General features: G+C 41.3%; 1 long non-coding RNA gene across 1 annotated transcript in view; it reads left to right on the forward strand.

Annotated features, from left to right (window-relative positions):
• LOC137373104 (uncharacterized) overlaps window positions 1-14,975 on the forward strand; it is a 34,890-nt gene extending 19,915 nt beyond the window's left edge. The window contains exons 2-3 of the long non-coding RNA XR_010975584.1: window positions 8,422-8,650; window positions 13,407-14,975. This is a non-coding gene — a long non-coding RNA (uncharacterized lncRNA). The remainder of the gene's footprint in view (window positions 1-8,421; window positions 8,651-13,406) is intronic.
• The last annotated feature ends 2,466 nt before the right edge of the window (window positions 14,976-17,441 follow it).

The following is a 17,441-nucleotide window of genomic DNA, read 5'->3' on the forward strand; positions in this document are numbered from 1 at the left end:
CTACTCATCAAATGTTTAAAAGAATTTATAGCAGAGAAATATCCAATACATAGATAAAAACCTGAATACAGCCAGGCCTAGCCTGAGGATTGAAAAAATAATCTTTATCTTAATTTGTAATTGTAACTCTTGGCGAGCCTGACTATCGAACATAGATGATGGGTATGTACTCATTGTGGAAATGCTGAGAACTCACCTACATCACCTGTCATGGGTTACCTTCACTACCTAATAAATTCATTGCCTCATTTCCATATGGAGCAGGATGTGTCACATGGATCGCCACTGCAGCTATCAACTTCAATCCTCTGGATGAGGATGTCTGAGCTCAGAGGTCTGTAAATACTAATATTATGTCATACATTACTGAACAAAAACAAATTTGCATTTAATGATTCCACTTTAGGATTGTTTGGATATCTGCTAATTCTAACACTGGAGGGTAGTAATCTCAGTTCTACTTTTAGTATTTATTGTGCTGAAGATTTTTAACGAGACAATAGTGAGTCCTTTCTAAGGGCAGTAACTTTTCTTGCATTTACTATTTTTAAATTTATTGGGATGATAGATCACAGATTAAGAGCTCAGTTTTACAAACAATGATGTTGTCTTAATGTCAGTTTGGGACTGTTGGTAGCATTTTTTTGTGGGTTGAATCCTCTGTATGGAGTTCAGCATATAATTCAAGCCGACACAAATTGACAGCCACATCTGCCTACATAAATGGCTGCGATTTGAAAGCAATCCATTAGTTATAAAATGTTTCAGGATGTCATGAAGCAGCAAAATCAGCCAACAATACAATTTTGTTTCTTAACACAACAGAACATGCCAAATTAATTCATTGAAAGTCTGGGAACTACTCCACCATTATAGGAACACCAACACAGAATTCCATTATTCTAGCACCAATAAAATGCCTCCATTGTATAAAACATGGAAATCTAGACCAAAGCACACCTGTTGAAGAAATTTGATTGTCGAAGAAATTCTCCGGACTCAGACCTTGAGCATTAACAAATTTTATTGCATGATATCATGGGGAGCACACCTTTCCTAATCACGGTCCGGTGCTACTCCAAAGCGCTCCAGATCTCCGCGGATTTATATAGTACAACAGATGCCGAGCTGACAGTTTCCCAATTAGTTACAAAACTACAAGATAGACACAGGACGGCCTTCGTGACTATACACCATGTAGAATCCGAGGTCAGCTTCGCATAAGGCTGTATATAACAAGCTATTATTTTCCTTAAGTTAGTGCGTACTCCAGATACCACATTCGCCCGTTGATAACGTCTGTGTGGGTTGCGGTTTTGCTTAGCAGGTTGCTGCAGACAAACGAGTCGTTAAAGCAAAGAGCTGTAGACCCCAAGGTCAGCAAAACTGCCACCACAATCCCTCGTTTTTGATCATAAGATCAAAGGAGCAGGTCCTGGGGGATTATCCGGCGGTGGAGGCTCGGAATCAGAAGGATAGTTCTCAGGGTCTAATTGGGGTACTTACTGTCTTGTCATCCTCTCCTCAAGCAGTTTCTTATTCCCCTATCTCCCTGGGAACGTTAGGCTGAGCTACCCTCGGACAAGGGGCGTGGGTTTGCCTGGTCAGTATGTTTCTCACACTAACTGTTCCTTAGGAATGTGTCATGTCTGGGTGATGAGATAAGAAGAGTGTTGCTGAAGCACAATGTCTCTCTCTGCTATTGCGCTGTACCAGCTGCAAGGCCAAGTTGCCTCTGCAGCCCTGAAGTTATGAAGTCATTTCTGATAAGCTGTCCCTCCCTGCAGCACTGAAGCTAGCTTGTTAGCAATACATGATTGATTATAATTATTTCATCTTAAATGTCCCCATAAAATTCTGTTCTCACAGTCCCCCCATTGATTCTTCAAAACACTTTTAAGAATCCTTCCCTTGATCCCACCTAGGTGCCTTTGATGGTCTCTATTTGTCTAGAAACAGCCTTCAACACCCGGAGGGGTCGCACTCAATACGTTGCCTGCTTGTGCCACAAGAGGGGCCTGCGGGAACTCTGTAAAGGCATAAGTTTTGCAGGGGCTTCAATTACTTGTTTACAACATAAAAGGTGGTACACTTGTACAATTACAATTTCATTTAAGCATCACTGTTACATAATCGATTGTGCAAACATAATACAATTCCATTCTTAGAGTACGTTGATCATTCATTAATTCATTTTAAGTATATATGAAAAGGTTATACAATTACCCTTTTATGGCATAACTAATTGTTCGTCCTTTGACAGAGCAAGTTCGAACACTAATTGCTTTTCGGGTAGCTGTCCAACCTGTGTTCATACATCCTCTTACATCGCCTAATTAATTTCGAACGTTGCCAAATTAAGTAGGTCACATATAATACCATGATACCCAATTCTAAACCAGGGGTGTATCTGCACGTCTGACCCCCAGTTCTATAAGTCCTCCTGCCATTTATCTCGTCAATCTCATCTTGTAGCATCTTCGACTGTTGTTCCAGATTGTAGTACACTACAGCAATGACTTCTAGCTGCTGTCTCTCTCTACCCAAGCCTGTGGGCAATGGCTGAATAGTATATTCATAGTCCCGCAGGTAATTTGTCAAATCCTCCTTAATACTTTCTGTCACAGTTATCGTTTCTGTCTTTTGTTTATGTATCTCTACCAACTCCATCTTCCCTACTCGGGTTGGTATTTGTGGGTTGAACCAAAATGTACTGTTGCTCACCAGCCAAGTCCGTTTATGTCCATACTGGTACTCCTTCACTGTGGTGGTTAAGCAATATCTCCCCTTTTCCATATAGGCCACATGGGTTAACCCTGACAATGCTTTCCTAGTCTCCATGTTGCAATTTACAGTGGCATTAAATCCACATTTTGATTCTGCCATTTTATTTATAGGATGAGGACATATGACCACCTGGTTTTCCAGACTACACTCAGACAATGGACAATGTTGTTCCAATTACCTCTTTTCCAATTTCCATAACATTTCCATAACATAGGGTAATATATCATAGTATTTTATGTAATCTTTTCCCCTCATCACTCCTATATTTTCTACTTTGTATATTTGCATCCCTAACTTATCTCAGAATTACAGGTATTCCCAACACTACTCCAATACTCATAGATCCTGTATTTACACACTCCTGACCTTTCCATACCTTAAGTTTTCTGAGTTGGCACCTGGTAATTTTATCATTTGTGTGACTAGCTAAGTCCTCCAACTGGGTGTCATTGATCCAAACTGGCACCTGTCCTGCATCAATTTGCCTCCAATCTGAGATATTCAATAATACCGGTACCAACTCAAGCTTTATATTATCATATACAATTTTATTAGTTTTTATTATCGCAAATCCATTTTCTGGTCCTGCAGTTAAGGCAGGTCAAGGGAGACCAGTCACTTGTGACTTCTGGGTCGTAACCTTACTCGTCGGTAATTCGGATGTGGGGGTAATCGTGGGGGTTGGTGCTTTTTGTCTGTTTAATCTCACAACCTGGAATAGGAACTGTCCTCTTTTGTTTTAGAACTTTAATATCTTGCGCTAGGGGGAGTTCGAGGATTGTCTGCACTCACTTTTGCTCTATCTCATGCTTTCCCTGTGTTACTACTATTCCCAAATAAGAAACCTTTTCCTTCATTATCTGTGCCTTTTTCAGCTTAACTTTCACTCTGACCTTCTGGAGGAAGGTGGAATATCGATCAATTATTATAAAATCCCTGGGAGAGACACGTCCAGGTGAACTGTTGTCCCTGGAACGTAAACTTAAAGAACCCAATGCTAATATCCAACACAGTAAACCACTTAGACTGTTTTGTTTTTATTTTCTAAAACTTTGATTGTCCTCTTAAATATCAGATAAATTTCCCTTTGAGTGCTTTAAATAACCACTCATATCAATTAAATTTTGTTTATTGATTCCAATTTCTTATGCCCAGACTTGGTTGTACTTTTTGTACATTAAAGACAGAAGTGCTTGCAACTATCTCTCCTTCTCAAGCACTTTGTCTCATTGATAAAGATGCTATGGCATTTGATGTCTGCAATTAAATTCTTAAATTCTCAAAGCTGCTGGATCTCTTGCTGTGCCATCAGTTCTCACATGGCCTTGGAACCTGCCGTCACCTGCTTTAAAAAAAAAACCCACAAAGAATCCATTGTGGCTCTGTCCCCGAGCCCAATGGGTTAATTTGCACACTTGTATCTGTCAATTTAGAAATTTAAAATTTAACAATGTCCAATATGTATAAATTTTACTCTCAGCAATGCAAAAAGCTGCAGCAGGGTTAAGTTCTTTGTTTGTCTCCAAGGGGGCGGAGCAAAACATTCTCAGCTGCGTCACCTTTACGTAACCTTTCTTTTCTGATCGAAAAGAACTACTGTCCATTTTAAACTTTTTTTCTATCCTTAGGATTTGAAAACAACAAAATCATTAGTAACATTATCAACTTCGAAGGAAAACATCTCCTTCAGGAAAGACAGCATTTTAGATCAAACTGCAATTGTTTTCAAATTTTTAGCATCTTTTGTAAGAGGTTTCTAATGCCAGGATTTTTTTTTATAACAAAGATGATTCCAAATTCCAATTCACTGCAATAAATATTTAAAAACCAAAACTGCCAATGTTATATGAACGAGCCTTGTGTCCGGAACTGAAGGCTCCTCCAAAACTTGACATAATAAACTTGAAAGTTCATTGTGGCCACAAATTAAATTTCCAGTTTTTCAACTTAACAGGTCAATTAACCTTAACAGTATTAATTTAATTCAGACTTATTAACTTATAATACTTATTAACTACACACAGAACAGAATAGCACGTGTTTATTTTAAAAGATAGGTAAATTACGTCATTTTTCTTGTTCTTCAGGCGCCTTTTCAAATGACTAATAAAACCAAAAACTAAAGAAAAAGTTATTTAACATTCTTATAACAAAAGATTTAACACCAGCTTTTTAAACAGACAGAATCTTTCCTATATCTCCTTTGTTTATCCATCTCTCTCTTAAACCAATATCCAATTCCTGACATTTGCTCCTGAACAGTCAATAAAACATGTCTTTAATTTAAACTCCAGAAACTAGAACAGATTTTAAACTGGAACTCCAATTAAAGCAGGAGTTGTCAACTTCAAATTGGATTTCTGCCAAACATCTTCAGACCTTCAAGGCTGAAGCTTATTTCTTAGAAAATTGTTCATTGCCTTTTCACAGTTGCAAAACCAACTTTTAAAATAATAAAACTTTAACTTAAAATATAATTCAAGTTTATATCCCATTCCTGGGTGCACAATCTTAAATCGAAATGAACACACTCAACAATCACTTTTCACACTCATTCAATTCCAAACAACTTAATAGACTGATGCTTTCAACATTAAAGCCAGACAACAAAGAGTTAACAGTCAGTTCTACAGAACACAATTTGTACAGAACACAAGCTGTACATCCCAGACATTCAATTCATTCGTGGACACTTCCAACATTCACACATTTGAATCAAAGACACAGTAACTTGTTTTTACTCTAAAACATAGTCTTTTATTTCACTCTGCCATAAACTTTGTCAATGATTTTCTTCTTTCTTCAGGCTTAGGGGGCTGATGGCCTTTCGCAATTCTTTAAATTTATCTAAACACCGGAGCATGTAAGCATTATCCCAGGAGGGGTCGCCGCACCCACTCTCAACACACGTCCTCCAGTAATCAACCTTTTCCAATTTAAAGGAGCCTCCATAAGGCCAGTTGCCGTGGGACCACTCGTATAGATCGGAGGTGAAAGGGATAACATATCTACTGTCGCCTGTCTCCTTCCAAACAATAACGGCCGGTGACCCTGGCGGAACCAGGGGGTCTCCTACCTTCGTTTTACATTGCACGTATTTACCGTGGCGCTTCTGCGTCTTCCTCGAGGGGGCAAATGGACGTGGGCCGCCTTTCTCAGTGGGACATGGTTTACTTGTCCCCGGGGGCGGCCCTTCTTTCTTACGTTTAGAACTCATCGACCCCATCTTCGGACCCTTTAATCACTTCCTCAGTTCCGAAGCGCGGATCTATGATCTGTGGAGAAATGAACAACAAACCAAACAAAGACAAACTAGCGCTGGCGCCGTTGTCAATCCCTCAAGGTCACCTTAATTGTTTTACTATTCCTGGCGTTCCGTCTTGTCACAGCGTCTTTCCCTAACTTGGGAAGAAATTTGATTGTCAAAGAAATTCTCCGGGCTCAGACCTTGAGCATTAACAAATTTTATTGCATGATATCATGGGGAGCACACCTTTCCTAATCACGGTCCGGTGCTACTCCAAAGCGCTCCAGATCTCCGCGGATTTATATAGTACAACAGATGCCGAGCTGACAGTTTCCCAATTAGTTACAAAACTACAAGATGGACACAGGACGGCCTTCGTGACTATACACCATGTAGAATCCGAGGTCAGCTTCGCATGAGGCTGTACATAATAAGCTATTATTTTCCTTAAGTTAGTGCGTACTCCAGATATCACATTTGCCCGTTGATAACGTCTGTGTGGGTTGCTGCAGACAAACGAGTCATTAAAGCAAAGAGCTGTAGACCCCAAGGTCAGCAAAACTGCTACCACAATTCCACATTCATAAATTTAATCAAGATAAGAGAGATGCATTTAGAGGGAGAGAGTGAGAAGAAGAATACAATGTTACAAATTCAAAGCAAAATCAACTTATTCACTTATTAATAATTGGTCGTATTTAAAATACTTTATTCCAATCGTAGAAAAGGTCACTCATTTGGATTTCTTGAGTGGAAAGATTGTTTCAAACCTTTTGAAAAACTTTAGTTTGGTTAGAGCTTAGGGATTCGAATTATAGCAGCCTTCGGAACACCAACTTTGAATCTGATCAAGCGAGTGGTGATAAGAGATAGATAGATACACATAGATATGGGGAAGGAGAGTAGATGGGGATACAAGGAAAATTGAGGAGATGCCAAAGGCAACAGCAAATTAAGCCAGACATTTCAGCATGGGCTGGGGGCAGACATTACAAAATAGGGAATGTGGAATCTGGTCACACAAGAAGTTTGAAATCAGATTGTTCAGATCACCACTTGGGTGAATAACTTTTTGACTCTTACACTAAAATGGAGGGGTTGGGATGGGGGGCGGGTGGTGGTGGTGGTGCAAGAGGGTTGGGCGGGATTGAAAATCATACTGACCGCACCAGATATTCTTTGGATATGCCCACTGTCATTTTCTCGATGACGAGAAATACATTTAAAAAAAAAACTTTGTGGTGAACATTGGTACAAATCAGGAAGCTGTACAAAATGCGAGTCAGGCCACAACTGGAGTACTGTGTACAATTCTGGGCACCACACTATAGGAAGGATGTGATTGCCCTGGAGAGGGTGCAGAGGAGATTTACCAGGATGTTGCCTGGGCTGGAGCATTTCAGCTATGAAGAGAGACTGAAAAGGCTAGGGTTGTTTTCCTTAGAGCAGAGAAGGCTGAGGGGGGACATGATTGAGGTACGCAAAATTATGAGGGGCATTGATAGGTTAGATAGGAAGAAACTTTTTTCCCTTAGCCGGGGGGGTCAATAACCAGGGGGAATAGATTTAAGGGAAAGGGCAGGAGGATTAGAGGGGATTTGAGGAAAAAAGATTTCACTCATAGGGTGGTTGGAATCTGGAATGCACTGCCTGAAGAGGTGGTAGAGGCAGGAACCCTCATAACATTTAAGAAGTATTTATATGAGCACTTGAAACGCCATAGCATTCCAGGCTGGTGCCAAGTGCTAGAAAATGGGATTAGAATAGTTTAGTGCTTGATGGCCGGCACAGATACGAGGGGCCAAAGGGCCTGTTTCTGTGCAGTATAACCCTGTGCCTCGAAGAAGAAAAAAAGACCTTGCAGATGATGAATGAAAATAGTTCACAATAATATTTTGTAAAGAGCATCTGGACTATTGAAGTGTGTGTGGCTTTGTTACTCTGTTCTGATCAGCTGATGGAAAAACATGGCAACGCTGCTGTTACCCAATCACTGGGCTTGATTTCCAGGATACGGCTTTCAATAATGGTCAGGTTGTCTGGTTCAGGTAGGTGATCTCTCAATGCATGAAACATGCAGATGTGAGTGGTTATGAGCAGCGAACTCAAGCTATTTACATATGACTAGCTGGTTTGGCCATGTCTGTTTCTGTATTCACATGCTTTCCAGTAAGAACTTGTTTACTGGTCAACCTTTTGTTGAACTGCCTTTCAAAAAAAACACCCAAAGTTCAGCCCTTCAGTTTTAAAAGATAGATTCCAAGTGTAAACAATAAATATGGACTCATAACAATATACAAAATAAGAGTTCAATATAAAGCTGAACATGAATTCAAATCAAGTGCAACATCAATGGCAATGATAAACTTTTTCCTAATTTCTTGCAGTTGTCCTTCGTTGAAGGCAAGTCTGATTCAGTGCATGCAGAAGAGATTAAACCACTGGAATAATAAGAGAGAAGGCAGGAAAAGTCTGCTGAAGCATTCAAAGGCCAATCGAAACACGTTTGTTGAAGTATTCATCGTCTAGCCAGTGACTGGATGGCAGACGGTTCACTTGTTACAAAGGACCATGGAAGAACCCGAGCCAATTCAATCGCAATTTGTCGACACAATCGTACGTAACAAAGGTTTATTTTCTCTTTCAACTGATTCACAAGCACACAATCTTCATCAAGTCTGTGGCTAGCCTGCAGACACTGGTGACGGTTCAATCCTCCATCCTGTATAAAGCCCAGCCTTGTTTTGAAAAGGCTGATGTGCAAAACATATCAACAGCAGACAAGCATTGCATTAGAGTTTGGGGTTCGGTTAATGCTCTCCATGTTGTCGAGTAATTTACGTAGAATTCTGCCAAGGTGATTTATTCACATATATTCCAGGGTTTTCAATACTGAATAGTCATCACAACTGCATGAAAGGTTACTCTCCTCATAGTGTAATCTTGCTTTGTCAGTGCATTCACTGTTCCCTTTTTGGATGCTTTGGGTAGTGTCAAGCATGACTGAGTTTGCAGCTTAACCTGTTTGTCTGAGTTTTGATTTCTCAGAACAAAGCCAAAATTTGCAGGATGCCGACCATAAAACATATTGGCATTGTCCAGGATCACCAACACTGAAAAGCAGAGGAAATGTACATTGTTATTTACACATTCGTTCTGATAGTTTTAATTGGATGAAGCATATAACTGTAATCCAGATCTAGAAATATGAATGACTAGGAGTAAGAGGACTGTAATTTGCTACAAGGTTCAGATGGTAGAACAAATCACAGGAGAAAAGTTTGTGGGTTTGCACCATTGTTGGATAGGCTGAATAGCTGAAAAAAAATGTTTTTTTCATCCATTCTCGGGATATGAGTATTGCTGGCAAGGCCAGAATTTATTCCCTGTCCCCAGTTATCCCTGAGAAGATCGGTGCTGGCCGCCTTTTTGTCACAGTTTGATAGAATTGAGTGGCTTGCTAAGCTTCTTCAGAGGGCTGTTAAGGGTTGACCCTGCATGGGCCAGGTCAGGTAAGAATGTCAGGTTTCTTTTCCTAAAGAACTTTAGTAAACCAATTGGGTTTTTACTCTGATCCAACAGCTATATGGTCACTTTTGCTGATACCAGTAGTGAAGTTTCATGCTAGGTCCCCACCTGCCAAGAATGAGGCACATTAATTTTGTCAAGAACATTGAATTAAATCTGTTAGTATGGTTGAGAAAGGACATGTTAAACTCATCAGCCGTGGCTGAAGAAGATATTTGCATATTAACAGACAGTGTTTCGAAGGACAAAGCAGCCACTCCCTGACCCATTCAACCCACAATGGACTTTTGATCACCAGCCATTGAAGGTGAGGGAGCTCACATTCCAGGTTGATTGCTAAGATGACCAAATATACAAACGGACATGGTCAAATCAGCTAGTCACATGACTAACCTGCCGGGAAACCTGAGTTTTTGAATTTAAAGTCATAGAGTCAGAGTTATACAGCACAGAAACAGGCCATTTGGCCCATCGTGTCTGCACCGGCCATCAAGCACCTATCTATTCTAATCCCATTTTCCACCACTTGGCCAGTAGCCTTGTATGCTATGGCATTTCAAGTGCTCATCTAAATACTTCTTAAATGTTGTGAGGGTTCCTGCCTCTACCACACCTCGGGCACTGTGTTCCCGATTCCAACCACCCTCTGGTTAAAAAACATTTTCCTCAAATCCCCGATAAACCTCCAGCCCCTTACCTTAAATCTATGCCCCCTGGTTACTGACCCCTCCACTAAGGGAAAAAGTTTCTTCCTATCTATCCTATCAATGCCCCTCATAATATTGTACACCTCAGTCAGGTTCCCCCCTCAGTCTTCTCTGCTGTAAGGAAAACAACCCTAGCCTATCCAGTCTCTGTTCATAGCTGAAATGCTCCAGCCCAGGCAACATCCTGGTGAATCTCCTCTGCACCCTCGCCAGTGCAATCACATCCTTCCTGCAGTGTGTTGCCCAGAACAGTACACAGTACTCCAGCTGAGGCCCAGCTAGTGTTTTATACAGCTCCATCATAACCTCTCTGCTCTTATATTCTATGCCTCAGCTAATAAAGGTAAGTATCCTGTATGCCTTCCTAACCACCTTATCTACCTGTGCTGCTGCCTTCTATGGACAACTGCACCAAGGTCCCTCTGACCCTCTGTACTTCCTAGGGTCCTACCATCCATTGCTTATTCCCTTGCCTTGTTAATCCTCCCAAAATTCCTCACACTTCTCAGGATTCAATTCCATTTGCCACTGCTCTGCCCATCTTACCAGCCCATCTATATTGTCCCGTATTCTAAGGCCTTCCTCCTCACTATTTACAACGCCACCAATTTTTGTGTCATCTGTGAACTACTGATCATACTTCCTATATTCACGTCTAAATCATTAATGTACACTACAAACAGCAAGGGTCCCAGCACTGATCCCTGTAGTACACCACTGGTCACAGGCTTCCAATCGCAAAAGCAACCCTTGACCATCACCCTCTGCCTCCTGCCACAAAGCCAATTTTGTATCTAATTTGCCAAATTGCCCTGGATCCCATGGGCTCTTACCTTCTTTACCAATCTCCCAAAAGCCTTACTGAAGTCCATGTAGACTACATCAACTGCTTTATTCTCATCTACACATCTAGTCACCTCCTCGAAAAATTCAATTAAGTTTTGTCAGACATGGTCTCCCCCTGACAAAGCCATGCTGACTATCCTTGATTAATCTCTGCCTCTCCAAGTGGAGATTAATCCTGTCCCTCAGAATATTTTCCAATAGTTTGCCTATCACTGATGTTAGAATCACTGACCTGTAATTACATGGTTTATCTCTGCTACCCTTCTTGAATAATAGTACCACATTTGCTGTACTCCAGTCCTCTGAAAATTTGAGTCAGAGCCCCTGCTGTCTCCACCATTGCCTCACTTAACAGCCTGGGATACATCTCATCTGGGCCTGGGGATTTATCACTTTTAAGCATGCTAAAACACCTAATACTTCCTCCCTTTCAATGCTAATTTGTTAAAGTATATCACAATCCCCTTCCCTGATCTCTACACCTACATCGTCCTTCTCCAAAGTGAATAGAGATGAAAGATAATCATTTAAAACCACAGCTGTGTCCTCCGGCTCCACACACAGATTGCCACTATGGTCCCTAATGGGCCCTACTCTTTCCCTGGTTACCCTCTTGCCCTTAATATACTTATAAAACGCCTCGGGATTTTCCTTTATCTTGCCCTCCAGTGTTCTATCATGTCCGCTTCTCGCTCTCCTAATTACTTTTTTAAGTACCCCTCTACACTTCCTATACTCCTCCAGGGCCTCCGCTGTTTTCAGCGCTCTGAATCTGCCATCAGCCTCCTTTTTTTTCCTTAAACAATCGTCTATATCCCTTGACATCCAGGGTTCCCTGGACTTGTTGGTCCTATCCTTTACCTTTGCGGGAACATGTTGGCCCTGATCTCTCACTATTTCCTTTTTGAATGACTCTCACTGGTCTGATTTATACAAACGGATTGGGCAGAAGGTCTGTTGCTCTTGGACTGAGAAGATCTCTCTCCTGTCTGCTCCCATCTCTTTTTCACAAGCCTCTGAATCCACTGAAGACACATGAACCCCAAGGGAGAAGAGCCTCCTCCAGCAAACAAGGTTTAAGAATACTGGGTCCCAACAAAAAGCAAGATCTACCTACAGTCAAGGATTCTGCAGTGAGCTCGAAGAACCGTAACAACAACTCATCAGATATTGCCTCAGACTTTTCCACTTCAGTTTTCTTCTCTTTTTTGTCTCTATTTGCATGTGTGTATTGCGTATGCATGCAAGCATGCAGTATATATCCGTAGGTGTCAACCGAATTAGAGTTTAAGTTTAATAAATTTCAATTTTTCTTCTTTAAACCTAAGAAAGCCTGTTTGTGTTGGTTTCTTTGTCTTATAATTGGAAAGCAGTGAACAAGGATTCACCAAGGGTGAACTAAAATCATGGTGTGTTTAAAATTAAACCCTGTTATGTTAAGACCTGGTGAAGTCTGAAAGGGAACCCTAGACCCCTTTCTCACCTGGTCACAACAGAAGACTAAATGATGGTATTGTGTAATCACTGCAAAACATTGCCAAACACCATCCTTCCTTTATTGTTGGGTCCGAATCCTGAAATTCCCAACCCAATACTGTTGGGGGAAGCACTATCATCAAAATAACAGCAGCAGCTCAAGGATAGGGCCTGTCCCCTGCATCTTCTCAGGGCAATAAGGGATGCAAAATAAATGCCAGCTTTGCCAGTGACATTTGTATCCAGAGAAAGTTTGTTTAAATTCTGACCGGAATAGCATTCCACAGGCACTGGGAGTCCTCAGCAAATGAAGGATTCTGCCTAGCGGAGTCCGGACAGTGAGAGTTGACAGGATTTTCAAGCATGAGAGAATCACAGCCATGATGTCTGATCCTGTCTTCAATTTTGTTTTGATATTCGCTTTTCATGAGAAAAGGTGGTGGTGAAGGTGTCACTGGTTAGCACACTAGGAGCTGGAGACCCTATCCAGTTTTCCTGCTTCATAGCCAAGGTGATTTCAGTAAAAGAAAACAGTGAATGCATTTTTTGAAAAATCCTATTTGAATTACAATAAAGAAACCAGAATAATGCTGATAAATTCTGAATTATTCGATTCGTTAAGTCCACAACGAACTCCAGATTTGCACCCTTCACACAATATAGCTTTTCGGGGTATTAGCTGACTTGAGTCGCTGAACTGCATCTGACCACTCCATTCCTGGGCTAGGCGAAAATTGGAACTCACGTTACACTTTCAAAAATGAAATGTCACTACTTTCCACATGGTCAAATTCCTATCATGTTATTATTTTCAGGTTCTCTGCAGAATGCTGTGACATGAAATGAAATTACTACAGATATCCTCAACAGTAACCATGGCAATAAATGCATGTTTGAAAGGTTGGTACCAGCAATGTGAGAAATATGAAGGAAAAATGCCCATCACCAGTGTTAACCTAAGAGCTGCACTCCCTCTTGGAATCTCTGACATGTCATGAATGTAACTGATGTCTATCTTCTGAAGGAAAATACTGTGTGAAATATTGAGAAATTAGCCATCCACTTTCATGATTAATGAAAAACTTCCAGTCACACCTAGACATAATTAAGTAGAAATTTAATTCACGTATCAACATCGGGTGTAGGCTGTACCTAGCAGTGACTACTGGAAGGTAAATTACATCAAATTAACAACAGAAAAATGCTATTTCCCCCATCTGGTCTGTGCCAGTGTTTATATTTCCTCCACCTTACTTCATCTGACCTTATCTGAATATCGTTCTGTTTCCTTCTCTCCCATGCACTTGTGTAGCTTCTCCTGAAAGACATCTGCGCTATTCATCGCAACTACTCCCTGCAGTAGCAAGTTCTGTACTCGAGCCATTCTCTGGGTAAAGAGGTTTCTCCTGAATTCTTAATTGGATTTATTGGGGACTATCTTATACTTATGGCCCTGAGTTTTGGTCACCTCCACCACCCAAGTGAAAAAGAAAGCCCAATAACATTTAGGGGCATGTTGTCCCCACAAACAACTTTGAAAGTTTTCCAAAATGTAGCAATTCATACTAACCCTGCATCTCTTTTCAAAGTTAATCAAAGCACCCGTAAGGAGACAAACAAGGACAAAAAAAAAATTCAATTTGTAGAAAGGTTCGATTGTGCACAAAAATGGTCACGAGTGAAATACAAGCCCTGTAAACTTGGTTCCAAATTAGTATGTGGCAAAACTCAATCATGTATACGACACCAAAGGTGTAAGACACCCACTGCCAAATCATTATTTTGTACAATAGACTGGTCCTTCTCTGCAGTCAAATTCATTAACACCAAGTTGATTACATAAGTCAGCAACTATTTGAGAATGAAATGGTGCGTGATGTCCCATTAACAGAAAATGACCTGGACACAATAAAAGTGTGCAATTTATGCAACATTTTCAGGAAACAGAAAAAATAGCGTTATATTCATGGCTCGCTGCATAGTAACTTGCATGCATCTTCATTTACAGTGTTTGATTCACAGTGCAAAGTACTAAATTACCATTGCCATGCGTGTACTTTTTCACATGTATGCCTTTGATCAATCTCAGTAGTTATTTCATTGTCACTTTTTTATTCTCATCTTCAAGAAACCTGCATTGATATGGTAACTATTGCAACCATCAGCCAAGCAGGAATCCCAACATGTGGTAAAACAAATAGACTGACAACATAATCTGGAAGTGCAGTGTCCACCATCGTGAGATCTGTGAGGAATGTGCCCAGGTAAGGCACAATTCCTTGCATCACATCCTATAAAACAGAGGCAAATTTGTTCAACACATTTTGAATACGTTAATTGCCACATTTCCTAAACATACTACCCATAATTAACTTGTTCCCTTTGATATGTAACAAAATCAATCTGTAACTATAGAACATTTAATACAGAATGATACAATGGCATACAAAACTAAAAGCAAAATACTGCGGATGCTGGAAATCTGAAATAAAAATAAGAAATGCTGGAACCGCTCAGCAGGTCTGGCAGCATCTGTAGAAAGAGAAGCAGAGTTAACGTTTCGGGTCAGTGACCCTTCTTCGGAACCCTTCTTGTTCTGGCATACAAAACTAGATCCATATAGATCAAAAAAGTTCAAAGTTCAATCTAAGTTCACCTAATCTGTACTAATGCTTTGTCTTTCAACACACCATTAACATATTGTTTGCCTTTGCTCCGTGACCTTTTGGTCAGCTATGTGGCCTGGTCCAATCTGCACCTTCTCCTTTGTTATCTCTTGCCCAACCCCCACCTCACTTGTTTATAATCTGTGACTTTTCTAATATTTGTCAGTTCCGAAGAAGGGTCACTGACCCGAAACGTTAACTCTGCTTCTCTTTCCACAGATGCTGCCAGACCTGCTGAGTGAATCCAGCATTTCTTGTTTTTGTTTCAGATTTCCAGCATCCGCAGTATTTTGCTTTTATCAAAGTTCAATTCCTGGTTTATACTGTATGAACCATCTCAATCTAAGGGGAACTTTGTCATTGAAAGTTAGGAGCTCTTCCACGTGTTACTGTTATAAATAGCATTAACCATTCTTACTTATTGTGAACACTTCAGTTATATACAAAGAGAATGCACATAAACAGCATTGGTCAAATACAATATTGTCTCTCTTTCAACCCTAAACTACAGGCAGTTCACTTATTTGTAAATACAGGCAAAACATTAGATTGTCTTCTATCCTTTTTTTTTTCTTTTTCTCCTCATCTCCTAAAAGGTTTGACTGAATTAATAGCTGGAACTTGTTAGAACCAGAGGCCATCCTTCATTTGGTAACCTAGGTGATGACTGTTTGTAGCCTATTCCATTAGAGGGCATCACCGCTGAGTTCATTTGGCTCCTCATCTGATACTCAGATATGCAACTTTCCAGCAGGAGCTAATGGACAGCTATCAGGAACTCAGCTAGTTTTGTATAATTTTACAATACAGAAGAAGGGCGTTCAGAAAAACATAAGATAACGTATCAGCCCCAGGAGCTTGCTCTGCCATTCAATAGGGTCATGGCTGATCTCAGACCTCAACTCCACTTTCCTGCCTGATCTTCACATCCCTGGATTCTCTCGGAGTCCAAAAATATATTGATTTAATTTGATTTAGAGATACAGCACTGAAACAGGCCCTTCGGCCCACCGAGTCTGTGCCGACCATTAACCACCCATTTATACTAATCCTACAGAGCCCTTTCCTATCCTGAGTGGTGTGAAACAGGGCTGTGTTCTCGCACCCACACTTTTTGGGATTTTCTTCTCCCTGCTGCTTTCACATGCGTTCAAATCCTCTGAAGAAGGAATTTTCCTCCACACAAGATCAGGGGGCAGGTTGTTCAACCTTGCCCGTCTAAGAGCGAAGTCCAAAGTACGGAAAGTCCTCATCAGAGAACTCCTCTTTGCTGACGATGCTGCTTTAACATCTCACACTGAAGAATGCCTGCAGAGTCTCATCGACAGGTTTGCGTCTGCCTGCAATGAATTTGGCCTAACCATCAGCCTCAAGAAAACGAACATTATGGGGCAGGATGTCAGAAATGCTCCATCCATCAATATTGGCGACCACGCTCTGGAAGTGGTTCAAGAGTTCACCTACCTAGGCTCAACTATCACCAGTAACCTGTCTCTAGATGCAGAAATCAACAAGCGCATGGGTAAGGCTTCCACTGCTATGTTCAGACTGGCCAAGAGAGTGTGGGAAAATGGCGCACTGACACGGAACACAAAAGTCCGAGTGTATCAGGCCTGTGTCCTCAGTACCTTGCTCTACGGCAGCGAGGCCTGGACAACGTATGCCAGCCAAGAGCGACGTCTCAATTCATTCCATCTTCGCTGCCTTCGGAGAATACTTGGCATCAGGTGGCAGGACTATATCTCCAACACAGAAGTCCTTGAAGCGGCCAACATCCCCAGCTTATACACACTACTGAGTCAGCGGCGCTTGAGATGGCTTGGCCATGTGAGCCGCATGGAAGATGGCAGGATCCCCAAAGACACATTGTACAGCGAGCTCGCCACTGGTATCAGACCCACCGGCCGTCCATGTCTCCGTTATAAAGACGTCTGCAAACGCGACATGAAATCGTGTGACATTGATCACAAGTCGTGGGAGTCAGTTGCCAGCATTCGCCAGAGCTGGCGGGCAGCCATAAAGACAGGGCTAAATTGTGGCGAGTCGAAGAGACTTAGTAGTTGGCAGGAAAAAAGACAGAGGCGCAAGGGGAGAGCCAACTGTGCAACAGCCCCAACAAACAAATTTCTCTGCAGCACCTGTGGAAGAGCCTGTCACTCCAGAATTGGCCTTTATAGCCACTCC

This window comes from Heterodontus francisci, chromosome 8 (assembly GCF_036365525.1).
Source record: "Heterodontus francisci isolate sHetFra1 chromosome 8, sHetFra1.hap1, whole genome shotgun sequence".
In the NCBI taxonomy this organism is placed as follows: Eukaryota; Metazoa; Chordata; class Chondrichthyes; order Heterodontiformes; family Heterodontidae; genus Heterodontus; species Heterodontus francisci.